At 38.2% G+C, this 20,049-nt stretch overlaps 1 protein-coding gene across 2 annotated transcripts in view; it reads right to left on the reverse strand.

Moving 5' to 3' along the window:
* Positions 1 to 20,049, reverse strand: part of lrba (LPS responsive beige-like anchor protein) — an 875,634-nt gene that overhangs the window by 352,829 nt on the left and 502,756 nt on the right. The gene's annotated exons all lie outside the window — the stretch shown is intronic.

The following is a 20,049-nucleotide window of genomic DNA, read 5'->3' on the forward strand; positions in this document are numbered from 1 at the left end:
CCCATGACTTGTCCGGACTTGTCCTACCTGCCTATCTCCTTTTCCACCTATCCACTCCACCCTCTCCTCCCTGACCTATCACCTTCATCCCCTCCCCCACTCACCCATTGTACTCTACGCTACTTTCTCCCCACCCTCCTCTAGCTTATCTCTCCACGCTTCAGGCTCACTGCCTTTATTCCTGATGAAGGGCTTTTGCCCGAAACGTCGATTTCGAAGCTCTTTGGATGCTGCCTGAACTGCTGTGCTCTTCCAGCACCACTAATCCAGATTTCAAAGCACTATGCTGGCAATGAAAATATTGAGTGACAGCCAATATGTGCACAGGGCGCGCCTACAAACCTTTTTTTGAATTCAATCAATGGATGAGACCATCATTTATTGTCCATCCTGAGCTGCCTTCTTGAGCTACTGCAGTCCTTGGATGCAGAGACACTCACATTACTGTGAGGAAGGAAGTTCCTGTATTTGACCAGAGGGCAGTGAAGCAATTGTGCTAAAGTTCCGAGTCAAGATAGCGCACGACTCGAAAGGTAACTTGCAGGTGGTGTTGTTCTCACACATCTGCTGCCCTTGTCTATCCAGGTTACAGAGATCACAATGCAGAGGTGCCAATGCTGGACTGGGGTACACAAGGTCAGAAGTCACACGACACCAGGTTATAGTCCAACAGGTTTAACTGAAATCAAAAGCTTTCAGAGTGCTGCCTCTTCATAGGTAAAGTGAAGAGAAGCACTCAGGCACAGAATTTATAATCATAGTGATCAAAAGATCATACATATGGTGTCAGTGGTGTGTCCACAGTCTGTGTTGAGTGCAATTGTTTTGAAGACAAAGGGGCAACGGTTACATTTCCTCTTGTTGGAGATGGTCACTGCTGCTATTTATGTGGTGCAGGTGTTACTATATGTGACAGTTAAATCCTACACTTCCTGTTTCAATCTCACCAAATCTATCAACAAGCATTTTCAATGTGACCAGTTAATGTGTTGATGTGATCCTAATTAAAGGATAAATATTTCCCATGGCACCAGGAATATCTCACTTGTTCTTTCTTAAAATAGTACCATGGGATCTTTACACCCTTTTGGGAGGGCAGATGCAATCTCTGCTTAATATCTCATCTGAAGAATGACATCTCCATCAATGCAACACTGAAATCTTGGCCTTCATTTTGAAATGTATGCATGCACAATGTGGGTGTGGAAAGCAAGTACCAAACAAAGGAATTTGTACCAGTCTGCATTGATATCAGTTAATCTTGGCAGGAATCCAATCATTAAAATGTGGAAATAGCTCAGAACTGGAGAGCTTTACAATAGTATTCCTAGTGGAAGCGATGTTCCTTCATCATGAAATATATCGGCAATTATTACGAGAACTTTATATTGTATTAATTGATAAACAGTTCACATAACAAGCAACTAGCTTCATTTTATATCCAGAAAACATGCATTTGACAAACGTGATCTGAATATTATTGAATATTATTGTTATTTCTGTAGTGAGACATAAGATACACAAGGAAGAAATAGCATTTATCACACATTTATTTATGTTACACAATCTTTGTTCTTTAGCAGTAAATTTGTGACCCAAAATCAGACTTCTGTTCTGTATCACATCAAAAAAAAAGTTAAACAAGAAACTGCAGCAATCAGTTATTTCAGGAAGTTTTTCAAAACATTTACTCTTCTGTTTCATTTCAGTCTGTGTAAGTTTTAAAATTGTCAGCTTGTGTCTACTACCACAGACTAAGCACACAATCCAACAGTTACTGTAATATTTGATAGTTAAATTCTGTACTACCTTGTCCAACAATAAGCATGTTTCAAAAAGTAGTAATAAAACATAACACAATTATCAAGCTGGAACTAGAATTTCTAAGACTATTTTCTGAACTGTTGAATAATGTTATCCTATATTTTTGCACCCGCTTCTGACCCCTCACACACATGTGATGTTCCATCAGCAGGTGCCAAATTTGCAAAATTCTCCTTGCTATCAGGCTACAGTAACTGAGTGCTGAATGGTAGGGATTGAAGGCTCAAATCATTACCTTGCTTTTGGTTAATATACCATAGCTCAAGTAGCTGAGGATAGTTCTATATAGTCAATTTATCACAAAACAGATTTAGAAAAGACTATGCAGAAACATTGGGATGTTTGGCTTGTTTAATTGATATCAATATATCAATTTTGGGAACAAAAGTCTTTCAGAGATTTACAAGGGTGTTATTGTAAATCTTTACTTTAGCATAAACATATTTCCACCTTTCCCTTCTAGATTCTCTTACTGTCCAAAAGACAACTCCCCAGTGGGGAAGAACCATCTCTTTTACATTTTTAATCAACCTGTTCAGAAATGTTATTACACACCTCTGGAAAAAGTGGGATTTAAACCCAGGTTGAGAGGTAAGTTCACTACTATTGCACTAGAAGAGCCCACGATTAAACAAATCTTCTTTTAATTAGCCTTGGGAGACTATTAGATATTTTTCTGATCAGGCTTTACAGAAATGTTACATCACACATCTGGAGCAGCTGGGATTTGAACTCAGGCCTCTTGGTCCAGACGTAGTGACGCCACCAGAGCCCAGAATTCAACCATTCTTCTCTTATTTATTTATATCAGAAGTGTTATCACACACACAACCAAAGACCTTTTGCCCAACCACCAAATCAACAGTGGTACTTTTCTTCTAATATTCGCCACCACTAAAATCATCCATTTCCAATTACTCAAATGATGTGCAATGACCAGCAATGGCAATGGTAATGAAGACCACCAAAGAAGAGGGAGAGATAGGAAGCAAAATCAAAATGGATTTGGAAAGGGAGATAAGGCACTAAAACTCTGCAGTGCCCACTTTGCTCTCAAAGTATCAGATTTGGTGGACAGCGCATGCTCCCGCTCAAAAACACCTGAGCACAAATGTTGCTGTGGAAGACAGGCAGAGTGTCGACAACTACGAACCCCTCTACCGATGGTTACTTCGACCTGTTGCCCAGGAGCAGACCCATGAAGATGCCCTCGAACTTGACCACACAGATCTACAGCAGATGCCCAAAGATTAGGAGCCTGAGGCTGAAGTGCAACCGGAGGCACCAGAAAAGACTTTTCAAATAACTAAATAGGGGTGAATCTGCCCACAACCAATATATACATGGCCCATTTAATCTATAGCACTGAAAAATCAACAGTTGGACTAGGAGTCCATGAACCACATTACCCTATGGTCACACAGGAATGTTGTATGCAAGATCTCTATGCCAGGACCCCGATGGAAAGTGGGACGATGGAACTCAGCTCTTTTAAAAAAAAATAAAATCCTGATCAATCTGTTCAGATATATCCTCTGGAGCAGGTGGGTCTTGAATCCAACACTCCTGGTTCAGATGTAGGACCACTACCATTATACCACAAGAGCCCTCAAAACATAGTTTTTACATTTTCAAACCAAACTGTTTTGACATGTTAAGACACCCTTTTGGGGCAGTTGTTGCTTGAAGTTGGATCGTTGACCAGCAGAGTATTGCACTACAAAAACCCCTCAGAAGCCAATTTCATTTTTCATACTAACTTGTTCAGAGATGTTATCAAACACATCTGGAGTAGGTCAGACTTGAACCTGGATTTCCTGATTCACAGGTAGGGACACTACTACCATACCACAAGAATCCAAACTTTATGTGTTTCCAATCCATCTGTTGAGATGTTGTTACACGCTTCTGGACAGGTGGATCCTGAATCCAGATTCCTGGTCCAGAGGTAGAGAAATTACCAGTACACCCTCAGATCCCAGTCTTTTTTTTTAACATTTTCTAATCAACAGGTCCAGGGATGCCATTACACATCTCTCGAGTAGTTGGGACTTGAGTCTCCTGGCTCAGACGTAGGAATATTACCACTGCATCACAAGGGCCCTAGGACTCAGCCAATTTTTCTTCTTAATTTTCATCTGCATAAGTTCTCTTACGCAAATAAACTCTAGAACCCACCTATTAAATACAAAGACCAATGAGCATCATCTGATTTCAATCAACTTTGGAGTTGTTCTGGTTGACCCTCAGGGTCCTGGGATCCAATGGCTGTGTTCCGATCTCTGAGCCAGAAAGCCTGGGTTCAAGTCCCACCTGCTCCATAGGTGTGTGAAAACGTCCCTGAGCACATTTATTACAAAATATAATTTGGGTTGACCCTTAAAGCGACCTATATTTCTCTCACTGTCATGACTGTCAACAATTATATAGATAGCCACCTGCATTTCAGACCACAAAACCGTGTCAGACAATGGGTTTCAGAGACAGCAGGATTATCATATAAGTTGGTAGTATGGATGGAAAAGCAGATGCTGTCATTAATTAAAGCACTATCATACATGTAGCAAAACAATAGAACTAACAACATGTTCCCCCCCCACCCTTGAAGAATAAATGCCATTTAATTCTCTTTTAGAAATAGATTGCATCATTTTGCAGATCCAACAATGTTGGATATAATATTGGTGTGGTCAAAAATATCACAGCATTATTATTCAACATAAAAATATCAACCTTACAAATATCATTTTGCCATTTTTGGAAGATTTTGTTTACAGCCTTGCCAACTGTCAAATAATGAAATCCACCCCACTATTTACACTAGCCAGTCAGATTTTCAAATAAATGCTGCTCAGAAATCTTTTATGTACTTGTCACAAAGAGGTCGAGCAATTTATTGACCATCACTGGATTCTCTCTGTCAATGCTGAAGGAAATATGAGGGAAGGTTGTGGCTACTGTTGTGGAGCTCATTGATAATGACATACCTGCCTTCACCACCCATTATCCATAGTGCAAACTACTTAGGGATAACTGAAAAATCAATATCCTCAGAGTGCTGGCTCCTGCTTTACCCTGTTTGATTGTCAGCTCCTGTCTCAGGTCCAATCTGACAAGAAAGGGGCTGTGAGTACATGATGCCTTCAGAACACCTAACAATGTCAAACAACTCAACAAAACAGTAAATTTTGCTTCCATACCCTCCTTATCAATTAGCCTTGGGTGAGATCTGCCTCTCTCTCATAGATCCTCTCCATTTTAGAATGAATACATGCAATCCAAACATACTACTGCCATCAGCTGTGAGCCAGGAAATCCACTGACAGTTTAAACAAAACAGAAAGTTGTAACTGTCATAATCTGCATCACACTTTCACGCCAACAAGGTTGTTATCAGCTGGGGCAAGCCCTGGAACACACAGCTCAAACATCCCCGAGTAACCCAGTCATAAATTTTCATGGGAAGTGTGATAAAACACACATGAAATAGTCATGAATTTCCAAGTCCCTTACCTAACATGCTTCACTTGGAAATATACAAAGCAGGCAAAGAACCACAAAACAGCTCACTATTCTTTTCACAAACTGAAAAGATACACATTTGTTATATCTCACATTAACATGTGAAAGTTATCTTATTGAAATGGATCTGGAAGAAATTAATTTAAAAGGGGTCCAGCTAAACATTATAAATCGTTCATTAGTGCAAGTTGTATCAAAACTTTAAAAAGATTATATTGCAAATGACAATAAGATAGTAGAGAACTAGTGAACTCGATAGTAAAGGTAAGGAAGGGGGTTTGTGATTCAAAACTGCAGGGCAGCCTATTTATAAAATTATGGCAAAAGGACATTTTATTCACCAGTAAAACTACTACATATTTAATTCCAAAATACTTAGAAAAATTGAACAGCAGCTGGAATTCGGAATCAAATTGTTAAAAAGGTTTTACTAAATGCAAGTTAAAAGATTAAGTAGGTGTAAAGGTGCATTTATTATTTTCAGAAATAAACACAGATATGAAATCCAAAACTGGACATAGCCCACAACGTGATGATCTTTTACATTCAGGAGGTAGCTTTTTCCCATTGTAGAATATTCTATAAATGAGATAAAGTGAAATGAAGTGAGGAAATACAATTTGCACTAATGAACAAATTATAATGTTTAGCTAGACCCCTTTTAAATATAATTTCTTCCAGATTCATTTCAATTAGACAACTTTCACAAGTTAATGTGAGTAGTAAACACTTGTTTTTTTTTCGTGTTCATCCTGTAGAGATATCAGGACAATTTTATTTATTGCTGTTTTTGAGGGTGTAATGGTAATAAATTGCTGATATATGACACAAAATGAAAATGTTTATATCTTCATTTTTCATTAGATTTGACTAAGTTGGAGTCATACCTAACACAGACAGAGGTAGTTGTAGTTGTTGAAGGCAAGTCATGTCACTCCCAATGCATAAATACAGGAGTTCAGGCAAGTAGTGTTCTAGGCCCACCATATGCACCTGCTTCACAAATGACTTTCCCTCTATCATAAGGTCAGGAGTGGGAGGAATGCATAATTTTCAATACTATTTTAAAATTGTCAATTGAAGCAACCTAAATGCATTTGTAGCAAAATGCTGGACAAATTCCACAGCCAAATAGGTGACTAGTGGGAAGCTAGAGAAGTGATTGCTGGGCCACATGCTGAGATATTTGTATCATCAATAGTCACAGATGAGGTGCCGGAAGACTGGAGTTTGGCAAACGTGATGCCACTGTTTAAGAAGGGCGGTAAAGACAGACCGGTGAACCTGACCTCGGTGGTGGGCAAGTTGTTGGAGGAAATCCGGAGGGACAGGATGTACATGTACTTGGAAAGGCAAGGACTGATTCGGGATAGTCAACATGGCTTTGTGCTGGGGAAATCATATCTCACAAACTTGATTGAGTTTTTTGAAGAAGTACCAAAGAAGATTGATGAGAGCAAAGCAGTAAATGTGATCTATATGGACCTCAGTAAGGCGTTCGACAAGGTTCCCCATGGGAGACTGATTAGCAAGGTTAGATCTCATGGAATATAGGGAGAACTCGTCATTTGGATACAGAACTGGCTCAAAGGTAGAAGACAGAGGGTGGTGGTGGAGGCTGGTACAATTGCAACATTTAAGAGGCATTTGGATGGGTATATGAATAGGAAGGGTTTGGAGGGATATGGGCCGGATGCTGGCAGGTGGGACTAGATTGGGTTGGGATGGACGGGTTGGACCGAAGGGTCTCTTTCCATGCTGTACATCCCTATGACTCTATGACTAAGTAACTTACAAGTAACTTTGTACATAGAAGTGTAGGCAATTACCATCTCCAAAAATAGAAAATCTAACAGTCACACCATTACTTTCAATGGCATTGAAAGCTACTCACCATCGCGACTTGGAAGTATATCACCATTCCTTCAGTGTCGCTGGCTCAAAATCTTGGAATGCCCTCCCCAACCGCACATGGACAGCAGCAACTCAGGAAGGCAGCTTATCATCACTTTCTCAAGGGCAATTAGGTATGAGCAACAAATGCTGGCACAGCCAGCAATATCCTCAGCCAATGAACGAATTTTACGAATGTCAGAATATGAAGGAATACTCTCCATCTACCCAGGTAAGGGAAGCTCTAAAAACACTCAAGAAAATTGACTTTGTCCAGGGCAAAACAGTCCATTTGATTGGCATCCTGTCAGCCACTGTCAACATCAACTCTCTCCACCACCAATGCATTGTCGCAGCAATGTACCATCCTTAAACTGCATTGCAGTAACTCACCAAGAATCCTTCAACCGCTCCTTCCAAACCTCCTGGCCGCTACCATCTTGGAAGCCAAGCACAACAGATGGACAAGAATACCATTAGCTGCAAGTACCCTTCCAAGTCTCCTGTCATGGAGCTACAGTCACTGGGTTGAAATTAAGGAACTCCCTTCCTAAAGGACAATGAGTGTACCGAAACCTCATGGACAGCAGCAGTTCACAAAAGCAACTGAGCATCACCTTTCCCTAGAGCAATTAGAAATGGGCAATGAATATCAGCCTAGCCAGTGACACCCATGTTGTGTAAAATAATATTTTCCTCAAAGATTTAATGAAAATGCTATTTTATTAATATGATTCTAAATGCTGATCAGGAACCAAGCTAAGAAAATTAAATATCAGTAATGCTTAGCTGGTACTACAGTTTCTGAGCATACAGAACAGAAATAATGCAGATTAATATTATTTCTTATGAAGTTCTAATAGGATTTGCAGCCATCATCTGCCAAGTGGCTTTCTTCCAAGTAAGGGGATGCAAAATTAGGAGCCCCTGGATTTGGGAAAATAACGGTATATTTTAAATATTTATGTTTCTCTAAAACCTAATCTCCAAGATTAATCTCCTACTCCCCTGCATTCTTTAGCTAAGTTGATAGCTCTGCAATAAATGGAATTTTAGTAATAATACTTGCAATGATTTACTAAATTATGTAATTTCTATCAAATTTATTCCAAACTTCAGGAGAGTTGCACATAAAAATGAAAACCTTATCATTGAAGAGACTTTAAAACTTCTGAGGTGACTTATTAAAGTCTTGACTTAATGATAAGCTATGCTCCTGTTAAAATGTCATGTACTTTTGTCTGCATATCTGACAGCAAAGTGAAAGGCCATGGACAGTGTCCAGCCCAGCAGCCAGAACACTCTGAAGCAGTTACAGTCATAGATCAAAGGTTTTTTACAATCACTAGAATTTAGTTTAAAATCGACCTACACAGCCTGTCACTAACTGACAAGCAGATCAGTACAAAATGAATGCTCCTTAAAAGCTGTAGATAATAACAAAAACAGAGCGGGAAAGATCTAGGAAAAGCATTAATACTTTGAAACTTTAGCACTGTATCCTAATACACCAAACAGGCTATTTTACTGAAAACGTCATAGTTAAAATAAAAAGCTGCTTAAAAAAGACAAAATCCAAAGTCAGTGCTAAATAGCGCACTTAAATCCATACAAGCATCTCTGCATGCATTTTCCTTGACCAATCATTTACCAAGATTCTATTTTTTAAAAAAGCTGTTTAACAATTTTCAAAACTATAAATAATTAAAATTGTGGTAACAGATTAATGTCTTAACAGAATGTAATTATAGTAGCATGTTAATTGCTATTATATTTAATAAGACACACTTATTTAATAGACTTACATGGAAAACAGAAAAATACAATTTTCAGATTACCGAATTTATTTGTGGCTTTCAGTAACAGCAGTGAATAGCTGCAAAGACTAAGTTCAAACATATCCTATGATCTTCACAGATTGTGTAAAGATTGTGTATAAATTGACAAAAATAATTAATCTACCACATAATCAGTGATTTAGAGAAGAATTCATTTTAAATAGTTACATCAAGGTTTTGATTTGAAGCACAAATCTGTCCTGGATCAATAAACTAAGTTTCAAAGTTACCTTCATATATTTAGTTTTATTTGTGAAGTTTTCTTAACTTCAAATATAAGAAAGTCGTAAACTTGATGTCGTATCAAGCATGACGATATACCACTACTGTGGACATTAGTTGTACTCAATTTCAAAGGTTTTGTAAGGCAGGGTTTCTAAAAAAAATTATAGAATTAAAGTCTGACAAAATAAAATCTACTAATAAATTGCTCCAATTCATTATAGTTACTTATTTAGATCATTAGAAATGTGGTAGGATTTAACTTAGTGCCACAGAGGTAGTGAATCAGATCATCAGCGCCAAGAAGGCATGCAAAAGTTGTACAGATTATAATACAAAGTAGAATAAAATTGAAAAATTGACTTAATTCATCTATTGATGACATTTTATACTGACTTCTAAGGATGTCAATTCCTATTCATGAACACAGCCAAAGAACAAGTAAATATTTATAGATGTGGTCATGTAAATACCCATCACTGCTCCTAGTAGATTTAATTATTTTTAATGACCATTACATTATGGTAGAAAGTCTGCATTTACCAGTGTTTCAATTAGTCATGGAGTCATAGAGATGTACAGCGTGGAAACAGACCCTTCGGTCCATGCCGACCAGATATCCAAACCCAATCCACTCCCATCTACCAGCACCCGGCCCATATCCCTCCAAACCCTTCCTATTCATATATCCATCCAAATGCCTCTTAAATGTTGCAATTGTACCAGTCTCCACCACTTCCTCTGGCAGCTCATTCCATACACGTATCACCCTCTGCGTGAAAACGTTGTCCATTAGGTCTCTTTTATATTTTTCCCCTCTCACCCTAAACCTATGCCCTCGAGTTCTGGACTCCCCTACCCCAGGGAAGAGACTTTGCCTATTTAATCAATCCATGCTCCTCATAATTTTGTAAACCTCTATAAGGTCACCCCTCAGCCTCCGACGTCCCAGGGAAAACAGCCCCAGCCTGTTCAGCCTCTCCCTATTGCTCAAATCCTCCAACCCTGGCAACAAGGAGCTATGAACCTGCACTCCAAGGTCTCTTTGTTCAGCAACACTCCCTAGGACCGTACCATTACGTGTATTAAGTCCTGCTAAGATTTGCTTTCCCAAAATGCAGCACCTCGCATTTATCTGAATTAAACTCCATCTGTCACTTATCAGATAATTAAAGATAACTCAATGCCTGAACATAGATCCATTTACTAATCATTTCAGCTTTACATGAAATAAGTATATGCAACAAAATGCTATCTTGTGTTATAAAAAAATCATATTCCATCCAAAAAGGCTTCTCACTATCTGAGACACTGATTGGTAAAGACTCCATATCTGACTACTTGAATAAGGTATCAGAAGAGAACTGTGGAAATACAATACTGAAGATATTGTCTTCATTGCGTCAGCTCATCTGCTGTTGAAACTCATACCTTTATTGCTTCTAGATTTGACTATAACAATGCTCTCCTTGCTGGTTTCCAATTGTCAATGCTACATAAATTCAAACTCATTCAAAACACTGTTCCCAATATCCTCTAACTCACACAAAGTTCCATTCACACATATGTGACTTAAATTGACTCCCGATGTAAAAAACCACCCCTTTTTAAATTCCTCATCTTAGTTTTCAAGTCTACCAGGGCCTCACCCTTTCCAAGTTTTGTAACTTTCTCCAACTCTATAAGCTCAGATTTCTGTGTTCTTCCAATTTGGCAAATCAAACATCCCCAGTTTTAATTGTTCCACCACTGACAACCATATCATCAATTCCCTAGGTCCCAAGCTTTCGAATTCACTCCCTAAGTTTCTCTGGCTTCCTGTTCTCCTTAAAGAGGTTCTTTCATGCTTAACTCTTCAATCAAACTATTGATCATCTATGTGATTATGTTCTTATGTGGCTCAATGTCAGATTTTGTTTGATTGAAAAATACAATGTTGTTGTTCCCAATAGACAGTTAAATTGATTATGCTCTATAGAAATCATTGAGGATCTGTACTTGAGTAAGGGCATCAAAACCTTCAGGAAAGAAGCGGAGAAAAATAGAGGAAGAGAATGTTTGGAACTGCTTACTGACATGTGCTGAAGTTACAGGTGACATTCAAAGGCAGACTGGAGGAAGAAGTCGTCTCAAAGTATAATTTCTTTCCATTGCCAGTTACTTTTACCAAAGCAGGTTAGAGGTCTGCAGACTATCTAACACCACAAAGTGGGGAACCAAAGTGGGGAGCCTCATAAAGCACATTTATTGTAGCTTGATTAGATTTTTCAGACTGCCTGAAATTTTCTGACCTAGCTTTTGTTCGGGGTGGAAAGAGGAGTTCTAACCACTGGAGGCAAACACCCAGTTCTAGTACTGAGGGTTAAGCTTCAGGTAAGCCTAGTGCTGTCTGAACGGGTGAAGGTGCAACTGGAGCCAAAGAGGATTCTCACAAACCAACTCCACACCACAGTGGTTATCTGGCTGTTTCTGTGGCTTTTTTTAAGTAAATGTTTTGAAAAGGTTGGCAAGCGGCTACCTCCTTTTGAAGTACTCTGTCAGTGACTTAGCACTGAATTTGAATTGCAGCCTACTGCTCCTCTCAAGGAGGGTGGCCTCTGATTGAATCTGCTGTCTCCACTTAAAGAGCCCACACACTGTCCTTGATTGGTTAGGGAACTTATCTGCATGCTATGAAGGAAGTCCCTCCATGACTATTTCCTCCATGGGACTGGATTCAAACTCAGAACATCCCTGAATCCTGTTGCCTACCTCAAAGCAAAAAAAAATCCTACATCTTTATCGCTCACTCCAAATATCTTTTTAAGAGACAACAAGGAACTTTTCCAAAGCTCGGCACTGACACTGGAATACACTGATTGCACATGTATCAAACTGATTACTTTCTTGTAATCACCACCACTTAAATACTTCAGCCCAACAAAAAGGTCTTTTCACACAAAGAGTTATTAATCAAAAGAAAAGAATGTGAGTAAAATATTTACAAATCCCTAAAAATGGTACCTTGCATTATACTTTAGGCGTTTGCAAAACATTTTGATGCTTTGATAAGTGGAATGATCCACTCTCATCACTGAATTTTCTTACAACGTATTAACTAATAGTGCCTAATTCAAGATCTAAAGTATTGGATCATGGTGAATCAGTCAGATAAAATAATTGGGAAAATGTCCTTTAATTGGGATAAGTTTCAACAAGAAATAATGGTCACAGCTTGAAAAATGTTCATATTTCAGAAGAGATGGTGCCGGAGATCTTAAAACACAAAGGTGGATAAATCCCCGGGACTTGATCAGGAGTTCCCTAGAACTCTGTGTGAAGCTACAGAAGTGATTGCTGGGCCCCTTGCTGAGATACTTGGATCATCGATAGTCACAAGTGAGGTGCTGGAAGACTAGAGGTTTGCTAACGTGGTGCCACTACTTAAAAATGGTGGTAAGGAAAAGCCAAGGAACAATAGACAAGTGAATCTGATGTCAGTGGTGGCAAGTTGTTGGAGGTAATCCTGAGGGACAGGATTTACATGTATTTGGAAAGCCAAGGACTGATTCGGGAGATAGTCAACATGGTTTTGTGCATGGAAAATCATATCTTACGAACTTGATTGAGTTTTTTGAAGGAAGAGGATTGATGAGGGCAGAGCAGTGGACATGATCTACATGGACTTTAGTAAGGTGTCCAACAAGGTTTCTCATGGGAGACTGGTAAGCAAGGTTAGATCACATAGTATACAGGGAGGACTAGCCATATGGATGCAGAACTGGTGGAGGTGGTGGTGGAGGGTTGCTTTTCAGACCACCGCTTTTTGTCATTTATACAAATGGTTTGGATACGAACATAGGAGGCATGGTTAGTAAGTTTGCAGATGACACCAGAATTGGAGGTGTAGTGGGCAGTGAAGAAAGTTACCTCTGAGTACTATAGGATCTCGACCAGATAGGGCAATGGGCCAAGGAGTGGCAGGTGGAGTTTAATTTAGATGAATGTGAGGTGCTGCATTTTGGAAAGACAAATCAGGGCAGGACTCATACACATAATGGTAAGGTCCTGGGGAGTGTTGCTTAACAAAGAGCCCTTGGAGCGCAGGTTCATAGTTCCTTGAAAGTGGAGTTGCAAGTAAATAGTGAAGGCAACGTTTGGTATGCTTTTCTTTATTGGGCAGAGCATTGAGTATAGGAATTGGGAGGTGATGTTGCAGCTGTACAGGACATTAATTAGGCCTCTTTTGGAATATTGTGTGCAATTCTGGTCTCCCTCCTATCAGAAGAATGTTGTGAAACTTGAAAGGGTCCAGAAAAGGCTTACGAGGATGCTACAACCTTTTCAAACAAAGGGTGGTGCTTGTATGGAATGAGCTGCCAGAAGAAGTGGTGGAGGCTGCTACAATTACAACATTTAAAAGGCAATTGTATAGGAAGGGTTGAGAGGGATATGGGCCAATGACAAATGGGAGTAGATTAGGTTAGGATATCTGGTCGGCATGGGCAAGTTGGACTGAAGAGTCTGTTTCCGTGCTGCACATCTCTCTGACTCCATACTGAACAAAATGACATGATATTTTCCACTGAAGGTTTTGGCGCTGAATAGAAATCACTTTCTTTAAAAAGTATAACTATCAATTTAATATCAGTAACTTCAAACGCTGGATTGCAGATTGGTAACACTAGATATACGTAACTTGTGTGTGCATCAATCCATTTCTCAAGTTCCATTCTCATCTGTTAAATTGTTTAATATTTGAGCATACTTGCCTTTTCAAAACTTTACAGATTTGCAGATGTTTTAAAAATGTACACGCAGTGCAGCTAATTCCTACAACCCCAAAATATTTTAAAATTTGGCCTCACCAAACCAAACCAATACCCAAGCAGTTTCCATTCAAGAGATATTGTACTTCTGAGCTTCAGAATTAGATTAGGACCTATGCCACTTTGAAGCAGAGCCCACCTGACAGGGAAAAAACAAGACTGCAATATGCAATGGTATGACTGCAGTTTTTTTTGTTACTTCTCTTCCTGGAGGCAGGTCTGACTCTCAGTATTACTGCATATAGAGTAAGATGGCAAATCCTAAGTCCATCCCCAGCTCGAATGAGGATCAACTTTGGGTATCAATTTGATCCTTTATTGCTGGAACAGCACAGCAGGTCAGGCAGCATCCAGGGAACAGGAGATTCGACGTTTCGGGCACAGGCCCTTCTTCAGGCCTTTCTCCTATCAATTTGATCCACACCAACTGACCACGCTGCTGAGTCAACTAACTTGCCTAATGTCCAAGTTATGACTGCCACTTTTATATGCATATTGCAGCCCCAGAGCTGGCATACAATGGAAGGACTCACAGGTTAATACTCAACACGTTTGGCTACATTATAAACATGCCTTCCTCAGCCATTGATTCCTCGAACAGAACTTGAACCTGGAACATTTGGCTCAAAACACCACAAACCTTCTTGCATGACTGCATCATAAAAGTCAAAGATCAGTAAAGTACCCGAAGTACAACATAGAGTGATACTTCATTGATATATATTATACGTCCAAAGCTTCCATTATTTAATTTGTTTTTTTTAATTGGGTAAGGTAATACCTCTTATTTAGCATATGTAATTTTTAACAGCCATTTTACTGGAATGCGTCTACTCTGCTGATCACTCTCACAAAAGGAAAAGTAATATTTCATGCTGATACAAGTTATTCCACATATAACAGCGCTGCAGTAAAGTCTATAATAAACAAATTTATTTAGGTTTTTATTTGAATCAATATCGAACAAGATTTGACTGCAAAGTATATGTTTTAAATTCTCAACCTTAAAGACTCAATACAAGAAAGTAGTAGATCAATATCTTGTTACACTATGATATATAACTCAGATGCAATGATTCTAAACAGTAGACTTAAAGATAAGCATACCAGATAGTTACATTTACACAGGAGAAAGATGTTTGCTATTGTAAAGTAAACAGGATTACAATTGTCAGACAGAGGCACCCAGCAAAACCATTAAGCAGCAGAGATAGCAGCACTGTATGCATTGCTGAATAATTATTTTGCAAATCTATTTATTTCCCTTCTGCAATTTGAGCTTCATCAAGAGTGCAAGAATTTATTAATGTGACAGATGAAGACATCCTATTTTTCTATAAATGGCAATGAAGTACAAGCTTGGTCCAAGGACATTAACTGGTCAGACTCCAAAAATCTCCTAAAATAAAATTATATGCACACGTAATTATATATGTCCAAAATTCAGGAATGATGAAGGTTTAACCTTTGGCATCAATTTGATCCGCATTAGCTGCCCAGGCAATTGTGCTAACTAATTTGCCCAAGGAGTCCAGGTTACAGTGGTAACATGCACTTTTACATGCATGTTAGTGTCTTGGATCTAGCTTACGTTAAAAGGATTAACAAGTTAACACTGTCTGTCATGATGTCATCCACTTGATTTCACGTTATGACAATACAATACACAACAGATAGTACACTAGGATAAAGCCAGCACTCTGACATCAATGTAACCACAATGTAATTCTTTCTAGCTTTTCATATTTAAAATATCAAAATATGATAAAAATTAAATATGTTATGAAAAGTCAGTGATACTATTTATGACCTCTTGAATCGTTGCCTGCCTGGAATAATATCCTATAGCCTCTTGTTGCATATACTCGACACACTGAGAAAACAATTTACTTGACTTTATTTGTAACAGGGAGAAAGTGAGGACTGCAGATGCTGCAGATTTGTAACACTCAAGCAGAATTTAAAATCCTGACTGTGCACCATTGTAAATTCAAATCTTCAAATCCAGATTGTAGCAATTATGGTTAGAAATTGTAATCTTTCAATTTTGCTATGATTTGGGGACTCTGTTCATTTTTCAAGATGGTTATTTTATTACTACTTTTCAAATTGTTTATTGTACAATTTAAATTTAGAAATAAGTACACCGTCTCCAGTTAGGAACACTACATAATTCTCCTATAGTCCTTTACGAGGTAAAAGTAAAGTGCTACTGAAAATAAGTTGAATTTTTAACAAATTCTGGAGTTGGCTGAATTTCAATACTTAAAATATATATAGATGCTATTTTCTTTAAATTTACTTATTAAATTGTAAATCAATCACACTTTGACCTTTAAAATTTCAAATATCATAAAGCTTCAGTGACAAACAGAAACATATAAACCACATAAATTGGTTCAATATTCTTATCATTGTTATATCCTCATGTCCTAAATTTGTCTGCTTTGTCCAATTGCAAAACTGAAATGTGTATTAGTCACTTCAATATTAAAGCCTTCATTATCATGCGATACAGTCATCAGTTTACATCAATATATGTCTCTGCTAGTATTGTCCAATTCAATTTTTTTTGCCCATCATACTGGAGGAGAAATGTCTGATCTCAGCATACATTTTAGCCATGTTACATTCAGAGGCTGCCATTCCAATCTTCAATAAAATATTGCACCGGTCAGGGCACTTAAGACAGTACAGGACTGAAATCAATGGTTCATATACAAAAGTAAAAATTAATATTCAGTATGCAATGCAGAATCCTTTCCTCCAAATACTCAATAGTATAAAATTTAAAAGTAATTTTAGATTCTACTGTCTGGTATATTTCAGAATGAAAATATGTGTATTTTAAACAAATCTAACTAAATTTAACTTATCAGAACTGCATTATGAAAGTCCAGAACAAGAGAATATTTATGGAAGCTATTTTTCCATTCACTCAATAGTTTTAACTAGCTTAAATCTCCCTGCTACTAATGTGGATAGGTACATGAATCATGAAGCAGCACAATGTACCACAATTGTGTCAACACTAATGAAGGTCAAAATGATGAATGACCATAACATAATGCACCCATATTCGTAAATCATACATTTCTAAAATTAAAACTGCAAAAAAAAAAGCTACAGTACTTATAAACAATTAGGTCAGAATTGCTTTTTTCCCCAACAATATTCAAAACATTTTTGCAAAAATTCTCATAATCATATAGAGCATCACAGCCTTATTAAAACTAAATATATGCAAGATCCAAAAATGAGTGTAAAAAAATCCTTGAAGTCATAACAGAAAAAGACACAAGATACAACATACTTCACAAAAAAGCTAATTGATATCAGTTAAATGCTACTGATTTGACTCGTTCAAAAAATCTTAAGAAAACATGATTTTAAATTAACAGAAGTCATAGAAAACTATCCTGTGCTCATTCTTGTCTTGATTTTTCTACTTTAAATGGACTAATAAGGGTTAAATATTTGAACTGGTAAAACAACTAAAGGTTTTAGTCAAAGATTATTCAACAAGGTTTAGAGAGTTTAGCAGCCACTTGGTTACCACATTCTCCTTTCCTAATTTTTCATATTTAATAATACAAAGCACAAAAACAGTTTTAATATGGTGATGTTAACTAACATAAACTTTAAGGAATCATATTACTACATTTAAACTTCTTTATATGTTTTTTCATCTGCTAAAAGGCCAAAATTATTTTAATAAAGACAATTTTAACTGAGATAGGACAAAACTATTATACATGTTAATGACTGTTAACAATTGCTAATTCTGTAAAAACAGCAGTGCTCAAATTTTCCTTCATTATTGATCAAAATGATCTGGCACTGTTGGATTATTAAACAACACCTTGCCAACAAAATTGTGTCAACACTTATTATAGGGAAGTATTTTAGTAATGGCATCACCTGTCTAGTCTGAATAAAATATAAAATACAACACCTATGTATTTATAGGTGTGCACAGGCTGACTTGTTTATATTTTAGTTCGATCTTCCCACCCCCATCCACTTTGGGATTTTTCTTTTCTTTGGGATGATGTTTTTCTCTAAGACCTTGCGGATAAAGGTGCCACTCCTCCTTCCTCTAGTACACGACATAAACACAGAGTAAGCTAAACAAACATGTTGTGGAGCCATCAAAGTGAAAGCCCAGCCTCTCATAATGTATTTATTGTCAGGGAGCAGACCTCCTCTTCCCCAGGCTCATTAGTTGAAGTATGAGAGGTGGTAAAGAATGAATGCAGTTCAATTCATTGAGGGCTTTCAAGTGGCTCTCAAAATGGAGAGCTCTTTCTGTTTGTCTCTATACAGAATCCTGCTTCAGCGAGCTGCCAATTTCTATTTAATGCGCCCACAAGGAAGTGCTGATGGACTAAAAAAAACATCATGTTAAAGGGTGGCTGATATGGTCGCCTTTAATTATTCACGCTAAGACGACTGCTCTCACAGGATCTGTGTCCATAACGTTTTCATAGCAATATGATAAAGGCTTCAGGACCAGTACACTCTTGATTCAAAAAAGGTTCAATTGTCAAGACATTTAAGTAAATAATTTAATATTTCTTAACCAAATTGTAGAATGCCGAGAAAATGGGGCCCATAAAATGCAATGCATTGAGCTGGACTATTATATGTCGTGGAAATCCGTAATGAAAAGTACAATTAAGGTCGGCTACTTTGCTTAAAGGGCTGTTGAATTAATAGACGTCTCCCTCATAACAGCGGGACTGGAACTTGATTATGGTACCAACTTTCATCAATAACATTGAAAATAACTTATAGGAATAGTGATAAGTCGGCTCTTTTGAATAATTATTCTTTGCAGTGGTTCAAATCTTAAATGATGTAGGTGTTTCATATTGTACTCTTTTGTTTAAGTGCACCTTTATCAGAAGTCATTTTTAAAATAGAGAACCCGGTGGACTCGCCCCGCACCTTCTGTGGTTTTTCGGCATGGGGCTCCAATGCTCGTCGTCAGCTGGAAACATTCAGTCGCACATCCTGCAGCAACAACGTGGCTCGGGAGAATGTTTTAGTTTTAGCGGAACAATCAATGAAACAAGTAGATGAAAACGAGACGATTCTATGGATGAGTCTGTAATGTTTGGAACAGGGACAAGGCGCTGCAAAGTGAAGCACGCCGGCCTGTCGCACTACGGACAAGCCCATAGAAAGGACGGTGTCGAGATCGTGTACTCAACCACCTTCGTGGAAGGAAAAAAAACTCTGGTCGCAGATTAATAAAGAATACAACTCCGCCTTTTGCCAACCAGCTCTGTAGCATAACATCTTAAAATGCGGCGTGTTCCAACCTTCAATAAAAAGTTCTGTCTGAAACAATATGTTGAAGATCCATTCGGTCAAACCCACTGATTTATGGTCAGGGCTTCATATGTACAAGAGATGTACTTAGAAAAAAAACCTGCTCGTTCCTGTTTATCGAAAAACACAGATATTCACGAAACCAAATATCTGTCCTAAGCCGATATACTTACTTCGTGCGTCTAAAGTCTATGTATGCGTTGAAAAGAGGTTTTGCGAAACGTTTAGAATTAACAACAATTCAGTTCGTTTCGCTTTTGTGACTGGACATAATATTGGTATATATTTTTAAAGCATCGCTATCAAGAGCCTTCTCAACGTATTGACAAAATTTAAATCTACCACCAAACTATTACTGGTGCAGAATGAAGACTGATTTAAAAGCTCGGGTCCAGAGGAATAGAGAAAGCAGTTATTTAGCTCCAGGGTGAGACGGGACTATCATATGTAGCGGAGCCGCTCTCGCAGAGTCCGAGCCCAGGATGTAAGAGTCCCTGGCCCGGGCATGAGTGATAGTGGAGCATTTGATCCGAGTGCTGCGCCTTGTCCGAGCCGGAGCGCCGGGCTGCGGCGGGGCGCCCTGTCCGAGCCGGAGCGCCGGGCTG

This window comes from Chiloscyllium plagiosum, chromosome 1 (genome assembly GCF_004010195.1).
Source record: "Chiloscyllium plagiosum isolate BGI_BamShark_2017 chromosome 1, ASM401019v2, whole genome shotgun sequence".
NCBI lineage: Eukaryota > Metazoa > Chordata > Chondrichthyes > Orectolobiformes > Hemiscylliidae > Chiloscyllium > Chiloscyllium plagiosum.